The 16359-nt window shown below is 39.9% G+C and overlaps 1 long non-coding RNA gene across 1 annotated transcript in view; it reads right to left on the bottom strand.

The window, feature by feature from the left end:
• LOC139600461 (uncharacterized) overlaps positions 1-15294 on the bottom strand; it is a 47562-nt gene extending 32268 nt beyond the window's left edge. Inside the window, exons 1-2 of the long non-coding RNA XR_011682554.1 lie at positions 15157-15294; positions 14016-14127 (exon numbers count right to left, since the gene is read on the bottom strand). This is a non-coding gene — a long non-coding RNA (uncharacterized lncRNA). The remainder of the gene's footprint in view (positions 1-14015; positions 14128-15156) is intronic.
• Between the last annotated feature and the right edge of the window lie 1065 nt (positions 15295-16359).

The following is a 16359-nucleotide window of genomic DNA, read 5'->3' as shown; positions in this document are numbered from 1 at the left end:
TTTTACCTCCTCCAGGCTATAAAACTATGATCTTCACACCCCAGCTTTCTGTGCAAATCTGAGGAGTCCCGTTTTTCAAAATAGGCCTGTAACTTTTAAATATTTACTTTTGACTTAAAGCTAAATAAATCAAGTCATAAAGCAAATAAAATGCAACAATTTGCCTCTCTTGTGTCAACAGAGTACACGATAGCAAAAAGGCCTATGCTCAAAGAGGAGGGTGATGTTTTAGTTCTTTTCCCCCAGTGACACAGAAATGGCTCTTTGTGTATTTTGTCAGGAAAGTCTACCCGAGTCACACCTCATTTAAAATGATCTGGACTATGAAACTCAAACTGGCTGCCAAGGGAAGTGCAAAAGCTAGGATAATAAGTGAAGTCCTCAGAGCTCCTGGGGAAAGCATCAAGTATTTGGAAAATAAACAAAACCCAAAAGATAGAGATTCACTCTAGACCCATGAGGAGGAATTACCAGAGGCCTTTTTTCCTACAGGGTTTGTCCTTGGCATCAGCCATAGACACTTGATGGAAATTTTGCAAGCCTTTTAGACAACACAGAGGACCATGATGTTTGAAATGAAGGTGTTTGAAATGTTTGAAATTAGGTTGCCCCACCTAATGCTTGTCCTCCAGTGCCATGATATAGCACATGTACAGCTACAGCAACTGATGCCTGCAAGCAACCAAAATGCAGATTTAACTCAGTGCAGGTCAGGTCCCTGATAGTTAAATTTGGAGGGAAATATCTATCAATCATTAAGGCAATTATTTTCATGCAAGACAAAATCCTGAAGGGTTCACACAGTCCTTTCTCAGATAAATGTTTATCCTGAAATCACTAGAAATTTTAACCAAAATTATTTGACTTTTCAAATACAGGGGCCATGAAATAACCACCTTTTCAAGGCCTGATTAAATACTTTTGCCTTCATTGAGTTCTGATTTTGTTTCCATCTAATTCACAAATCCTGATATTTTTCATGCATTGCCTTTTAGAGGACTAACAGATCTTGCCATTAGTGGGAAGGAGTTTAATTTAAAGCAATATAAACAGTGCTGCACAGCTGAACTAAAAGAAGTGGCAATTAAAATGCATCTGCTATGATGGAATGCATTTTAATAAAGATCTTCAGAATGACATTAGAAGTCATGCATAAAGTTTTATTCCTTATGCATGGAGTAACATCAGAAATAATAAAAAATCTTGGCAAAAATAGGAAACATGGCATTTGTAAGCCTGAAAGAACTATGGTACTGCAAAAATTTTATTGCAACAACAAGAAGACAAATGTCACTCCTTGATAGCCTTTTTTCATTTGAATCAATTTAGTCTAAATTTGCTTTTTCTTCTGTTAAAGGTCATTCTTTTGTAAAGTGATTTTTATAATTGTTGTCATTCTAGATCATTTATGTCAAGTTTTGGCTAGATTAATCTTGAGAGCATCACTCTAATGGATGATTAGCTAATAGATTCATATAACCATTCAGGCACAATACTCAGTCAGAGGACTGTCTACAGCACAAAACAAAAATTAAGAAGAACTTCCCGCCTTTAGGTGTGCAGCTATCTGTACTGATCTCTACTCAAGGTCTTTGAATGAGTGCTGTCACCCTACTGAATCATTTTGTCCATAAATTATTCTCCACAGACTTTTTACTTTGGCTGTGTGTATCAGAAACAAGGCATTCTTTGAATTGTTCTGGGAAGCAGGCAAGGACAAATGTTTCCACAAGGTTGAAATGGTCAGCTGGTCCTCTGAGCTGATTTCCTGTTTAAGTATTTAACCCACAACATAGCAAATAGGAACTCCAGGAAGGCACATCAAAAAGCCAAACAAAATTAAATCAGCACACTCTGCCTGCCAGCTCTCTTCCTGACCTGTGTGTATTTGACTGAGTCTACCAAGTACAGTAGCTGAGTGTTCAGTATGAGATGTGAAATCGTGGTACAACAAAATTCTCCCTGGATCTGAGAATGGAAGTTGCCACAATCCTCTCCTTATTTATGCTATCAGCTCAGTGGCATGTCCAGAGAGGCATTCAGCCCCTCTGGGGCTCAACCTCTGATGCCATTTTTGAGTATGACTGTGCCTGGGCCCAAAGTTATCCATGCTAAGCCCTCAGAATCTCAGTTTTTGCCAGGTTTTGTATTCCCTCTGAAGATGAAGTCCCCTGCTCATAATTGGTCACCACCTGGTAATCTGTCCATTGTTTCAATTGCACTGCAGATGTGCATCCAAGGCAAATATAGTTGGAGGTATCTTCAAAATTAGCATTTCTCTTTCATATGTAAAACCTGGAAATTAAAACTGCTCCACTTTAAATTGCACAGAGATGTTTTGCCACTTTTTACTTGATTTCAGTGACAAACTCATTGGAGCCAAGTAACTGGGTTTTTGTGGCAAGGTTTTTGCAGCAGGAGGGGTGCTACAGGGCTGGATTCTGTGAGAAGGCATTGGAAATTCCTCTTGCAGCTCTGAGTGGAGCTCAGACTGGAGCAGCCTGTTCCAGAGAGACTACAGTCTGTAGAAGGGACCCACAGTGGAGTAGTTCATGAAGAACTGCAGCCTGATGGAGAAGTTTGGGAAAGACTATTTCCTGTGGGATGGACCCCATGCTGAAGCAAGGGAGGAATGTGAGGAATCCTTCCCTGAGAGAGAGGGAGAAGCACAGATGATGTGATGGACCAGCTCCCAGAGGAGGTAGAAAATTTGAGAGTGAAGCTGTGCTTGAGAAGAAGGAAGGGGTGCAGGAAAGGCCTTTTCAGATTTGGTTTTAGTACCTTAATCCTACTCTGATTTGATTGGTAATAAATTAAATTAATTTTCCCCAGGTCAAGTATGCTTTGCCTATGACAGTAATTGGTGAATGATCCTCCCCTGACCATATTTGGACCCACAAGCTTTTAATTTTATTTCTTCTCCCCTGCCCAGTGAAGAGGACAGTGACAATGTGATGATGGTGGGCACCTGCTATCCATCCAGGATCAACCCACCACAAATAGAAACATTGAAAGTAACATGCCATGGTTCTCTGAGTATTAGGGTAGCAATTTCTGGCCACATATGGACTCCTTGTGGTGGCCATTAGTACAATATTTCTTATTGTACTCCACGCCCTTATACAGGGTGGATCAAGTGCCAGCTGAGGCAGTTCCATGTTAAAAACACCCCCAAACATTGTACAACGACACTGATGACCCCATTTTGAGATTTTTACCATCAAACGCACTGGACACTGGATTAATCCTTAAGCAAGTTAAGAGCTCAGTTCAGCAATGACTTGAGCTGTAAATCAGCAAATAATCTCACTGAAGTGAGCAACACCATTTTGTGCTCATGGCTATGCACTAAGCCAGGCACTTGATCCCACCCCTATCAGAGTACACTCTGACATGCCTGGCTTTATGTGCTGGGCCCAGCCTTCCCATCAAGCAACACTCTATTGTCAATCAGTGCACTGGATGCATGACTTTTTGCTAACCTTATGAAATGTCATTTTTATTTTTTCTACTTTAAATTCTGGTATTTTTTCCACACTGCCTTCTGGTTTTTGAACATTGTGAGAGCATTTTGCACATGTTTTTTGACTGTTTCAGTAACCACGAGGGTTCAAATCATGCTATTTTTGGTTATAGTGGTGTTTAAGTGAAAACTGGGGATCCTGTCCAGTTGCCCAGTTTCAAAGGCTGGGTTTTTAAAAAAACAACAATAAAGCCACAAAGCCTGTGATGAGATCATGACATCTGACAATACAGGGTGTGATAGCTGTGAAAAAAGAGTTATTCTCTGTCACACTGGTAGGAGATAAAATCCCAAAAATTTATTAGGAACTACATATTTTGTTGCTCAATATTTCCAACACAGCTACCACAAAATTCCCCTCTGGTTGGGGGTGGGCTGTTTCTGACCCCTTACATGGCCATATTTTCTCATTTATTTTTCACTTCCCTTCCTTCTAGCACCTACTTAGCCTGTTTCCCATTTTTACATTAAGAAGACTGAAGAGTTATCAAAACTTCACCTTCCTGCCTGTCCATAACCGCATGAATTCATCAAACCCATAAATTCAAGGCAGTAGTGTGTACATCCTGCCTGAATGTAAAGAGCTTTCAGCTTTCTGGACATGTAGATTGAGGGGTGGATTTTTCTTTTTCTTTTCTTTCTTTTTTTTTTTTTTTTTTTTTTTTTCCCCTACTGGACTGAACGATGTTGAGATGCTGCCACCTTCTGATAGACACTTGAGCTGCCAGTGGGCTGCAGAAGCACATTCCCCCATTTCCTCCAGACTTGTAAGTTGATTTATACTGATCCTCAACTGCATTGCTGCAATATATAACATGACAAGTTAAACGCAGTGCCTGCCAAAAAATCTTGATAGGCTCAGCTTTTGTGCAGAGGCACTTGAAAAGACCATTACTGCTGCCATCCAACTAAAGTATGCTCAATATTTTTGACAGTGAATTATCTGAACAGCAGTTTATCTCAATGTTCACTTGGTGTTATAACAATTTAAAGATGAAAAAGATGGGAGAGAGAAAAAAGAAATAAAAGGAAAACCTGGTTTTTTCCAACTACAGAAAAGTGGAATTACTTTTTCTGTGAATTTTAGATCCATTCTGTACTTGCTCCCAAATGCATTTCAGAGCACACACATATCAGTGGGCTGATAATTAACCTAGTTGTAGATCACATTTACTTTTTGTCATTTGCTGTCAAGATCTTATGTCTTCAAAAATCCACCCATGGTTGTATCTTCTCAGATATAGCTTGTGTGGGATCTTCAAGGCAGTGGCTTCAAAACTGAACCAATGTGGAACAGATCTGAGTTTCCCATCTGCCTCTCTGTAAGGCCTGTGTCCTGCTCTCTGAACCTCTTTAGAAGATACAAAATCAATAGCAGCATGACTGCTGCAGTGATACAATGCAGAGCCCCATCTCAAGAAAGGATCATTCTCACTCACTCCTTGTTTTTTGCAGCTTTGTGCTCAGGAGAGCAGAATATATTTTCCACCACTCTATTTCTGTAGACCAGAAATCACCTCTGGTTGCAATGCCAAGACTGTCCTAAGACCATTCTCAAATCTCAAAACTGACCAAAAAGATCCTTCTGCTTATTTATATGATCAAATACTTGCAACTAAGTAAACTTTTCTAGCTGAAATGTATTATTTAGGAGATAAGGATTTGAGTCAAATAAGATGTTTTGCAAACTCTTGTAAATTTCATCAAATTATTCTGGCTTCATAATTAAAATAATTGTTGTAATAATCAGAATACTTTGGGTATTTTCTAAACCTAAGGCTTTGATTTACCAATCCACAATTATTTGCTAATCTTAGTTTTCAAAGATTGTTAAAACTTCAGAAAGTTTTTTTTTCAGTTATGCTGAAATTCTCATCTTATTTTTGTTTTCTGAAACTCCAGCTGAACCAAAAAAACATGTTGTCTCCTACTGAGCACTCAAAAGCACCTTAGCCAGAAACTATCAGCAATTAGTGGCTTTAAGGTAAAACATCCCCAAACCCAGAAAACTCCAAAGCAAGTGACGTGATGGGAGCAACACCACAGTGTGCCCTCTCTGGTTGGTGTGACATGGCCAAGGATAAAGTCAGGAGGGGCCACAGGCAGCATGGTGCCTCAAAGCTGTGTGCTAGGGACAAGGGGCTAAACCAGAAAATGGAATGTGGGCTTGCAGTGTTCCTTAAGCTGCTGCTAAGAGGTTTGTCAAACCCAAAAAGGAGGGCAAGTGCCATGTCATTTGGCTTAAGTTACTTAGGCAGGATCTGCACCTCTATATTTAGGGGCCCATAAATCAAAAGAAGTGGCAGATTACTGGCCTGAGCTCACTACACCAAACTCTGCCAGAGTGTCTTTATGCATTCATACATGAATGTTTCACTCCTCCAGCAATTGAACACTTTCTTTCCTCTACCATAAACATTACTCAGTGATGTTATAATTCATTTCTCTACTCTACTGGATAAAACTGATTCGTTCTTCAAGCCATTTGTGGTTCATTTTCCTAAGTAGTGAGGTACTAACAGAATCATGAGCAAAACAAGACAACAAACTTTCATGTATTGGCTATATTTCTTTGGCCACGTTAAAAGTACACCACAGTGACCAAAATTCCACACTTAATGGCAGTGCAACACAGAATGATTTTTCATGTGAATTATCTGAATTAGGCTACATATTCTGGCCTGGAGGAAAGCTTTCAGCAAGAACTGAGCGGGAGACCTGAAAGCAGCTACAGAGAACTAGAGAGGAAGAAAAATCCTCTGATGCATTCTAAGAGACATTGTGTCACCCAAAATGAAGGCACCTGTTTGAGTCCAAGAGAAAAAGATGAAAAAGATGAAAGAAAATAAGTAAGGCATATTTACTTGAACTTCAAAAAATTTGATCTTATCATGATATGAGAACAGGAGAATGTAGGAACTTTGGTATCCTGATCCAAATCACTGCATAATTATGTGTTCAAAATAAAAGTCAGTGATTACTGTTTCACAGACATAAGAAACATCTTGACAGCAATGAGTAGGCATGATAAAGTAGGTCAAAATTTCTACTGCTCTCTGCAGGCTATGGCAATTCCTTGGGGTCAGTGGAGAAGGAGAGACCCTTTCTTTGTCAATACTATGTCATTTCTGAATTACACTTCAATTGTACAAACTGTGTAATTTAGAAAAATGGTGGATATTCCACTGCAAACCAGATGACATTTTAGAAATATGATTTGACATGAGTCTTTCTTTTAAGAGCAAGTTCCTCCCTCTGCTAATGGCTGGGAGAAATTCCCACCCATGTCACTTAGTCTTATCATATCAGCTCCACCTTCCAGACCCTTTGTCATCTTGGTACTTATGGCAGCAATATATGGTGCTGTGACCTACAGAGCTGCTACAAAACTAGTTTAAAAATTGTGCAAGAAATACCCCTGGGTTTCAGAGAAATGTTTTAATTAACTACAGTTAAATGGATCACAGTCTTTCTATTTCTTAATCTAGCCATGTTATAAATTATTCTCCACCTTGCCAGTGATCAATCTGAGTGAGGCAGAAAGAGAGGTTCATCAGGACTTTGTGATCATTTTGAGCTCAGATGCCAGCCAGCCTCTGGCTGCCTCAGGGATTCTTTTTTGCCCATCACCCCTCAGCAAGCCTCCACAGAGGACTTCACATCCTTAAGGCAGTTCCTTTCTTCACAATGTGGAGACACAAATATCTTCTCCTCTTCACCTGGTATTTCAGATCAATACTTTGTCACTTCATTCACCGGTTGCTACTTTAGCCTGTAGTGAATTTTCTGGGGTGTTTGTGCTTTTTCATCCCTTTCTTTTTTCTTTTTTTTTTTTTTATTAGTATTTTTAGCTCATTCCTTCACCTTTCTTGCACAGCAGCGATTATCTTCAGTTTAGCTCTCTCCTAACTCCATATATCACTTCATTACCAGAGATTTCTTAGAAATCAACCTTAGCACTCTGAATAAAAACACAACCTGGACTTTGATTTCTGGAAAGTGCTGTTCTATGGGATGTCAGAGTACCACAACAATGAACTGCTGTGTGATCTGCAGCCGGCCTTTGCTCAGTGCCTTGAGCAGTATTAGCTCTGTTTCCTGATTTTCCATTTGGACTCTCTTTGGATGCTGCATTTCTCAAATGCTGGAACATGTTGCTAGAGTGTAAACATTGCAATACCAAAATCAGCTGCTCCTCCATCTGTAACTATCATTTAAACATCCCATTCCTGCTATGCAAGAAGAAGAAACATTGGCAGATTTGAGGGGCATCGTTAGCAGTGCACTGCTGATAAGAACAACTTGCATATTGCAGCTAGAGTTGGGAAAGCGCTGCTCTAGTGAGAGGTCCCTTCCCACAGCCATGGCTTCTGCAGGTGTCAGCCCATTCCAACTCTGGTGTTTTGAGTTTTTTTTAATTAGGACACATAGTGCTGAGAATTCATACTTAGAAAATGAAAATCAAAGTTGCTGGATGTGTGTGAACCTGGAGCCACCAACACAGGTTTGTGTGCAAAGGGACATGGCCTCATGGGCCAAAATGTGAACCAGGTTGTTTTCATCCTCTTTTCAGAAATCAAGGTAATCAGTCACCTCCTGCTCCTTAGTGCCTTTTCTGCTCATGGAATGTGCCAGTCCCTTACTACCCTTACTTTAAGAGAAAAGTTAAAATCATTCAAATCACTGAAGAATCAGGTGTTATGCTGAGGATAGCCATGAAAGTAGGTTGGGAAGTAACATCTAGATGTCAAGTTTCTGACAGAAAACAGATGATAAACACATTGGAACACAGATACCATTCAGGCCAAAATGCTGTCCATATTGCCAGGAAAGAACTTTGAAAGAAAAATTGTTACAAAGATTGTTTTAAACTAAATCTTTTGTCTTAGGTGTGTATGGGAAGAAAAGAGATATTTTTCTTTTTCAGCTTGAAAAAATGTTGTATTAAAATATTATAAGACCTTTGACAGTATTTCCTAAATCAAAGATTTTAAATCTTTCATTTGTGCAAATTTTACAAAATGAAAGACTATACTGAAACATGTGTTCTGTGTTGTATAACTTGCTACTACCTTTTTTTAATTTGTTTTTGAGTGGGTTTTAACTTAATAAAGCTGAGGAGGGTCTACCAAATTTTACTTGAACAAACAGAACTTTCATTTGAAAACTTGGGGGAAAAAATACTTGAAAGAACCATTCATCCATGCCTATGCAAACCTTCACTCCATCCACACTAACAAGCAAGAGGATGCCAATATAGAAACACAGGCACTTGGCTCTAATCTGAGTGAGACTAAGAGGACAAACAGTTTTTTGTGAGGAGAGGACTGCCCATGAGGCATTTCTGTAGTACAGATGCCTATGCATACTAGGGTGAGCAGCAAGAATCTGGCCTGCTTATTTGAACAGCAGTAAGGTAAATACAAAAGCAATAAGATAAAATACTATTAGTTTTTCACTCCTTTCCCCCCCTTTCTTATTGAACTTCACTTTTCATTTTCTATTAAGGTCAACTGGGCAGGCTTTTCTGAAACTCCTATATGTTGAAATATAAATAAAATAAACCAAGGAGGGGCATGAAAAGAAATGACTGGTCCTAATGAGTGTAAGTTTATACTCTGCACTACAGAGCCAACAGGAACATCCCAAGGCAGGGTCAGATACTGAGGGGGATGTTTACAGCCCCACTGACATCAGCTGAGGGCTCAGCCTGGCTGTGGAGCCTGGTTTCTAGCATAGCAGTAAGCGTCGGCACGCTGCCTTTTGGCTGCTCTGCGGCATCTGCAGAGCAGAGATGCTGCTGCACAGAGGTGGCTCCAATGCTTTCCCTTCTCCATCCCTCTCCTGATGAAGCACCCAAAAGGCTCAACATGAAAGGATTTGTGTGGCTGTCCTCATCCTCCATCAGGCAGTGAGAAGGAAGGGGGAGAAAGGAGGGGGAAAGCCCTTCATCCCCATGCGTTTCTCTTTCTGCCAGCAGCTGATGGGGAGTTGCCACCAGCCTTCCCATTAGAAGTTTACAGAAAAGGTGAGCTCATCTCATTTGATTAGGACTGTCACCATCAGACAGTGTTTGCAATTAGTCCACGCCAACCTTATTCAGGCTTTGGATGCCTTTCAGCAGCGAAAAAGGGAACACTTGAGCTCCATTGAATTGGAGCGTGGCATCTGCTGCATGCTGGGGGGAGAGGTTGGGGGTCAGCGCTTGATTTTGATAAAGCGTGCCAGATTAATTGTCTTCGGTAATCCTGTTTGTCATGGTAGATGTGCAGAGAAGTCTTTGTGGCACAGCCTGACATATGGGCTGGCCGGCTGCTTGCCTATTCAGTCCCTCCCAGCACATGCTCTTCACAGTTGGCCTAGTTCCCAGCGCCTTGTTTTCCTGGGGAGCCAGCCTCCTGTGCCTATTCAGCTGGCCCCCTGCTCCACAAACAGGCTCCCTAATCTTCAGGCCTGTCTGGGCTATTCAAAGTGATTGCATTATTCAAAGAGATCAAGAAAGAGAACGGGGCGGGAGGGGTAAGCGAGAGAGGGGGAAAGAGAGGGGTGCAATTTGGAAAAGAAATAAGCAGCCATGTACTTCAGGCAGAGCTCTTCAGGAGGCTGATTATAGTCCCTCTCCAAATCTGAATCTATCGTGAAATTATACCCTGCCTCTTTGTAAAATAAATGCTAATAAGAGGTAATTTGGACCCTGCTGATTATTAACTTCAGTGGAGATGGTCTTTTTACCCCATGTTTTGTTATGAATTCTTGCATTTCTCCCCCCTGTTAGGATCCATGCTCCACAGCAAAGAAAGAAACAGGAGAGTTAAGGAGCAGGACAAATGTGGCATGACAGAGGATAGGGGAGCATCTAGCTGGGCAGACCAGTCTGGAGTTACTGAGAGACCACAAGCAGATCAGTTTCCTGAGCATGGATCCAGCACACCCATGTTCCCACAGCTTAAGTGCAGAGTCTATCCTGCACCTGTACAGCCACCTTACAACAGCTTGCTTCCCCAGGGAATGGAAGAAGGGAGATGGTTCTAAGCTGATGTGAAAAGGAAACAGAAAGAAATAGCTGAAACTACCCTTACCTGGGTTTCCTAAATGCTATTTGATTATACATTTAATTACACACTCATAAATCTTACTTTACAAGAGCTCTTAGGATACATAGTGTCTAGTTTTTTTTAAATGGGAGTACCTTTGGAGAGATGCTGAGAATTCAGTATGTCAGTCAAGTCCTCGACTTCTACAGGCCATAACCTAATCTATTTCAAACCCCATCTTGACTAGGCTAGAGTCAAGTCTTCTGCCAAAGAACAATCTTCTAAGTATATGTGTAACATATCAATAGGAAAAAAAACAAGCCAAATCCAAAACTAACCAACCAACCCAGCAAGAAAAAAACCCAAACAACATCCATCCCCAATTAAAAATAAAACACACAATTTCCTTCTCTACATTTTTGCTTTTTTATGATTCAGAGAAGCAGCAGAAAGAAACAGATGCTGCTGAAATGTATGTCCTGTATGAACATGCAGAGAACACACTGTGTCCTCTTTATAGACTGCTCTGACCCAGAGTGCACATACACCAGTTATTTCCTGTACCAAGGATGTGGTGGCATTAGTGTGGTGTGATTTGCATGTGCTGTATGGTCATCTGGCAGATCTTCACTGTGATCTGCCACATTTCAGCCAATGTTGAAGAATTCTCTAAACCTCTGCCTGATGCACTATTAAAATTTGGTATAGTGTCCTGCAAGGAAATAACTAAAGCATTGAAGAATGACAGGGAGTATCTAAGTTTAAAAGATCTTTCTTTGATATTTTTTTAAAGCCAGTTTTACCTCTCTATGCTTCTCCCACAATGTCTTTAGCATCATCCTCTATCATTGCCCAGAATTTTCTGATTAACAGCTTGACAAATCAGTTCCTGGCTTCTCCTGAGCCCTAGAACTTCAGGCAAGCTCATCACAGTCACATGCTGTCTTCTGCAAAGGCTCAGCACCACCCAAATGAATTCAGTTCAACATTAAGGGAGCCTTTGAGGCCATTAGGCTTTTGCTGGGGGTGTGCTGAAGGAGAGGGGTGGCATGCTCAAGTCAGCAATCTCATTTTTAACCACAGTTTAGTTGTTGTAGCAGAAGGATAGCTCAATTTATTTTTACAACAGTGTTGCTATGTCTCCTAGAGATATACAAATCTTCATCTTCAATAGCGCCGTTTTTATGGTCAACTGAAAAAAGGGATTTTTGTAACTCTGAATTTATTTGTTAATATATCTGCAACATTATAGTTTATTTCCCCCTAAAAAAAAACTTCAGAAATTCTATTTGTTGCAGACAAATAGATTTATTGGAAAGAGGAAAAGCATTCCAAATATTCATGTTCAAGGCAAGTGTTTTCCAATTCCCTGAGAAACTGTAAGTTTCATCCATCCTTGGAAAAAATATTTTGATCTAACATATGTTTGTAAAGACGATTATCAGAGAAATTAGTAGAACCTCAAAATTTGGTTTTAATACTTCACACCAACAAGTTCATTCAGAAGATAAAATTTTAAATGACCATTGTGTCAATTTTTTCCCATAATTTCTGAGAAGAATGAGAAAAAATATCAGCAAATAATCCAAACTAAATTGCTGTCATTCAGTGAATTTGAGTCAAGGTGAAGTGGTCACAGCACCAGCCTTCCAGAGTTCAAGAAACATTTGGATAATGCTCTCAGGCACATGGGGTGGGGTGGTCTCGTACAGGACTAGGAGAGCTTTTTTTATAATGATCCTTGTGGGTCCCTTCCAACTCAGGGTAGTCTAGGGAATTTTAGCTATTCAAATTATTCCAGTTACATTTTAAATAGAAGTGAGTAATTTGAAGAATACCTTAAGCCTTTCTTAAGAATGAGGGAGGAATCTTCTTTCCTCCAGTGTCTCTGAAAGTTGGCCATGGGCAGGTGGCAGCAACAAATAGGAGTTTCTAATACCAGCCATCCCTGATGCACTTACATCTCCCTTTTCCTCTTGTTTAAATCCACAAAGATTTACAAGGAATGAAACATCTTCTTGCTTTAGGGATAGTTTGAATGATTTCTGTATTTTTAGCAACCAAACGCACAGCGAGAGATTCTTCAAAGATTATTTCCTTGTGAATTTAGCAAAATCCTTTAATACATTTTGAGTAATGCTTGCCATGTATTTTGATGGGAATCAAGGGCAAACTTCTGACTTTACTGTGTGACCTAGTACAGCTCGCATAGATAATAGCAGGGAAGCAAGGGAATGAGCTCATCAGTGCCCTCTAACTTGCAAGTTAAAGCCAAATGTGCAACATTAACAGACATGTAGATACTATATTGAGATATATTTCACAGCATCAAGCAGTTTTTAGAAGAAGATGGTTGGAAGAGGTTTGAACAAGGTCACCTCTCAAAAAATAGCTGTTCTCAGTTGATAATTAAATCATAAGTAGTGTGTTTGTGTCCCTGCCATCTTCTTAATAATACTGTTCTCCTTCATACCTTTTGCAAAATTAATTTTTTATTTCTATGGGGAATAAACTAAATTCCAGGTCCTTCCTGGGTTCTTGGGTTTATTAGTTACCAAAACCATCCAAAAACTGTAGTTGAACTGGGGAGCACATGCATGTTGCTATGTTGTATGACACAGTGACACTGGTAGGAAATGAAAAACTGTAACATGTATGCAGTGAAGGGTCATTGACATAAAAAGAGCCTCATAGACACAGCTATTATTTTCTGCTTTTCTCAGTACATATCTACAATTCTATTTCTCTGGAATCTTTGAAAAGTCCAAAAGTAAAAACAGGAATTGAAATGAATTAAGACCGTACAAATTACACTACCTCTTCTATTTTTGACATTAATACTTAAGTACCACACCAAAGAAAAACTAAAATTATATTCCAGCCTTATGACAATTACATCATTTGCCTGACATCAGGTAAGAACTAGTCATTTGCATGATAAAGTCCCCAATGAAGACACAAATAACTCCCTGTATTATAAACAGATTATACCATCTGTATCTTCATGAAAGCAATAAGTTTTATAGTAATTATATGTTTACAAGAAGGAATAAATTTGGACTGACCCAATTCTTCATTACTGTGAATCTATATCCCTATGAGTAGCTAAGAGAAGTGCTGCTATCCTGATATAGGAGATTCACTACATTCCTGCTTTGGAGACTGAGTATATTTCTGTATCTTATTCTGTACCACACTCTTAAGGTCCTGTATGGAGTGGGGTAATGAAACAAAGAAAATTAAAGTAAAACAATCAGAGCACAGGAGAAGCTTTTGCTAAGCAGGGAATGTCCTTTCATTTGTATCACTCACAAGATTATTGAGTCAGAGAAGAAATTAATCTCAGCACGCTGTTTTCCATTCTTGTTCATACTTCCATTTTAAGGTCAAAATGGTCCCAGTCATCTCACTGAACATGTCAGGAGTGAGAGCAGGTCTAGGGCTGTAAGGACACATACCTTTGACAAGTAGCACAGTTGCTCTGGCTGAGACTTCTCCCTTCTCCTTTGGTCCCTGTGACAGCAGTGTTCCCTGATCAGTAACTTCAGGGTGAGCCTCATTGTTCCAGCACTTGAAAGAAATACATCAGAAAGATTTACAAAATACACAGGATAAAGTAAAGAACCAAAAAATGATGACACATAGAGTAAATGTCAGCCTAATGTTCTGCCATTCATGTTTAAAAATAATCCTGGGACAGAAGCATGTGTTTTGGGTTGGGATTCGCCTAATTTAATTTCAATAACCTAAAAGTCAAGTGCCAAACTAAAGCTCAGTTTTAGAGCACACAGAATACGCAGGAGGAGCCACCATCTTCTCCAGAGGGCAATTAGTCCTGTTCTAAGATAACTGATCTCAGGTTTAACCTCTGGAATGACACTTTCTTTATTAGATATGAGGGGTAAAAATGGGGAGTGTAGTTCAGATGGATACATTTCAGTTCAATGAAAACCTCCTTTAGTGTTACCAGTGGAATTTTTTCAGGCAAAAGACATTAGGATTTTATCTAACTGTTATTACACACTTCTACAATGCTGTGGGACCATAATGTTCTCCATACTTCATAGAATAGAATGTTATTCTGCCCAATAAGGACCTGATATTTTCATGGATGCAGTTTTTATTTTAAAATAAGCTATTAAAGTAAATTTCTACGCACTTTTGTTATTTGCTAGAAAATAAAATTATTCTCCACAGAAATGGCATGATATTTTTAGTATGCTCTGGTTTAGTAAGACAGGTTGCACCATTCAAAGGAGTATTTCAGATAAACTGACCAGCCATTGTAAATGCTTTCCAAGAGGGAGAAGCGAGAGCAGTGGCCCCACAAGTCAGAAAGTAATGCTAATTCCTCTGTGTGAGAAGGCTACTGAATCTGCATCACCATAAAATCTGAAGTGCAATTAATGTGACTGAATCAGGAGACATGCAATATTTTTTTCCTTACTGATACCCCCCTAGTACTGGAGTGGGCAATACAGTCTTCAAGGAGTCAAAAGAAAAAGTTGTCCACTTATTGCCAATTTATGCAAAAAAAACGTGGAGAGCATAAAGATTCTGTCAAGCTAAGAGAATGTTCGCATGTAGAACAAATCTTACCAGTGATCAAGGAATCTGAAAAGGAGAATTTATCAGTCTTTTCTGGACAAGGTCCCTTTTAGCCCCTAGTCCTTTTCTTTCTGGCTTCTCTATTTCCCCTTCCCTCAGTCTCTTCAAAGCTTCCAACCACTGTCATCATTTCCCGTGTTTGCAAATGGATAAGCACAGGGCCCTGCTTCTCAGAAATCCCCTGCAATCAGCTGGCTCACTCCAGCTCCCCACCCCCAGCCCACTGCTCTCCCCTCCACTGTGCACAATGTCCTGGTGACAGGTGGTTGCTGCTTTCTGTAATTCTGGATACAGCTCCAGTCAGACTCAGTGGCCTGTGAAAAAACCTAGAGCTTATGAAGAGAAAAAGCTCTGGCTCTGAAAGTGCTGAGACAGGCTGGTACGGGGACTCAGTACAAAAAGCATTCAGCACAAAAAGCCAAACCCAAATGAAAAGAGCTGCTGCCAGGATCATCACGAGGTCCTCTGCTGCACAGATGTCTACTGAACTAAGCTGAAACTGATGAGTCTTTTATCACAGCCCCCATCCCCCCTCCCTGTAGATACCCACAGCAAGACTCAGCTGCCTGGCTCAATTATTATTATTCCAAGGGACACAGTATATGTGATAGACATACGACACTCAGAGAATTAAGCTAGGACTGTCTGGCAGAATTCCTCTTTCTTTTTTTTTTAATTTCCTTTTTTTCTTTTTTTTTTTTTCTTTTTTTTTTTTGTTTTTCCTTGTCTGCAAAAAGCTGATTCGTTAGTTACAGGAATGGAAAAGATTTGGGTGCACTATGGTAGCAGTAGAAGCAGTGTTTTAACAAACATATTGCTTTCAGTATACTCAAGCAGGAGAGAGCTAACACAGGTGGCCTCTGCAACTTGGTACTTACATGGGTGCTCTGTGGTTTACTGCCCCCCTTGCAGCATTTTGCCATTCCAGTTAAATAGAAACAGGACTGTTAACTGTGTGTTAACATGCTCAGTCTGATCTGTGCACATTTTACCCCTTTACCTCGTCCTATGACTGAAAGTTTATTACACAGTTTCTTCCCTTGTATTATAAAATGGGTTTATAAATTCTGAGCCATTTGCAAGCTTGTGATGGGCTATATCTCAGAAAGAATTCAGCACCTAAAAGCCCTTTGCTTTCCAAGGCTCAGCTGATGTTTACTTTTCAGTAAGTCTGAAGCACATGCTTATTTCCAT

This window comes from Agelaius tricolor, unplaced genomic scaffold (genome assembly GCF_023055355.1).
Source record: "Agelaius tricolor isolate 1412-34295 unplaced genomic scaffold, bAgeTri1.0.p SCAF_2, whole genome shotgun sequence".
Taxonomy (NCBI): Eukaryota; Metazoa; Chordata; class Aves; order Passeriformes; family Icteridae; genus Agelaius; species Agelaius tricolor.
Note: the sequence above shows the minus strand (reverse complement) of the source record. Positions and strands in the feature narration are given on the sequence as shown.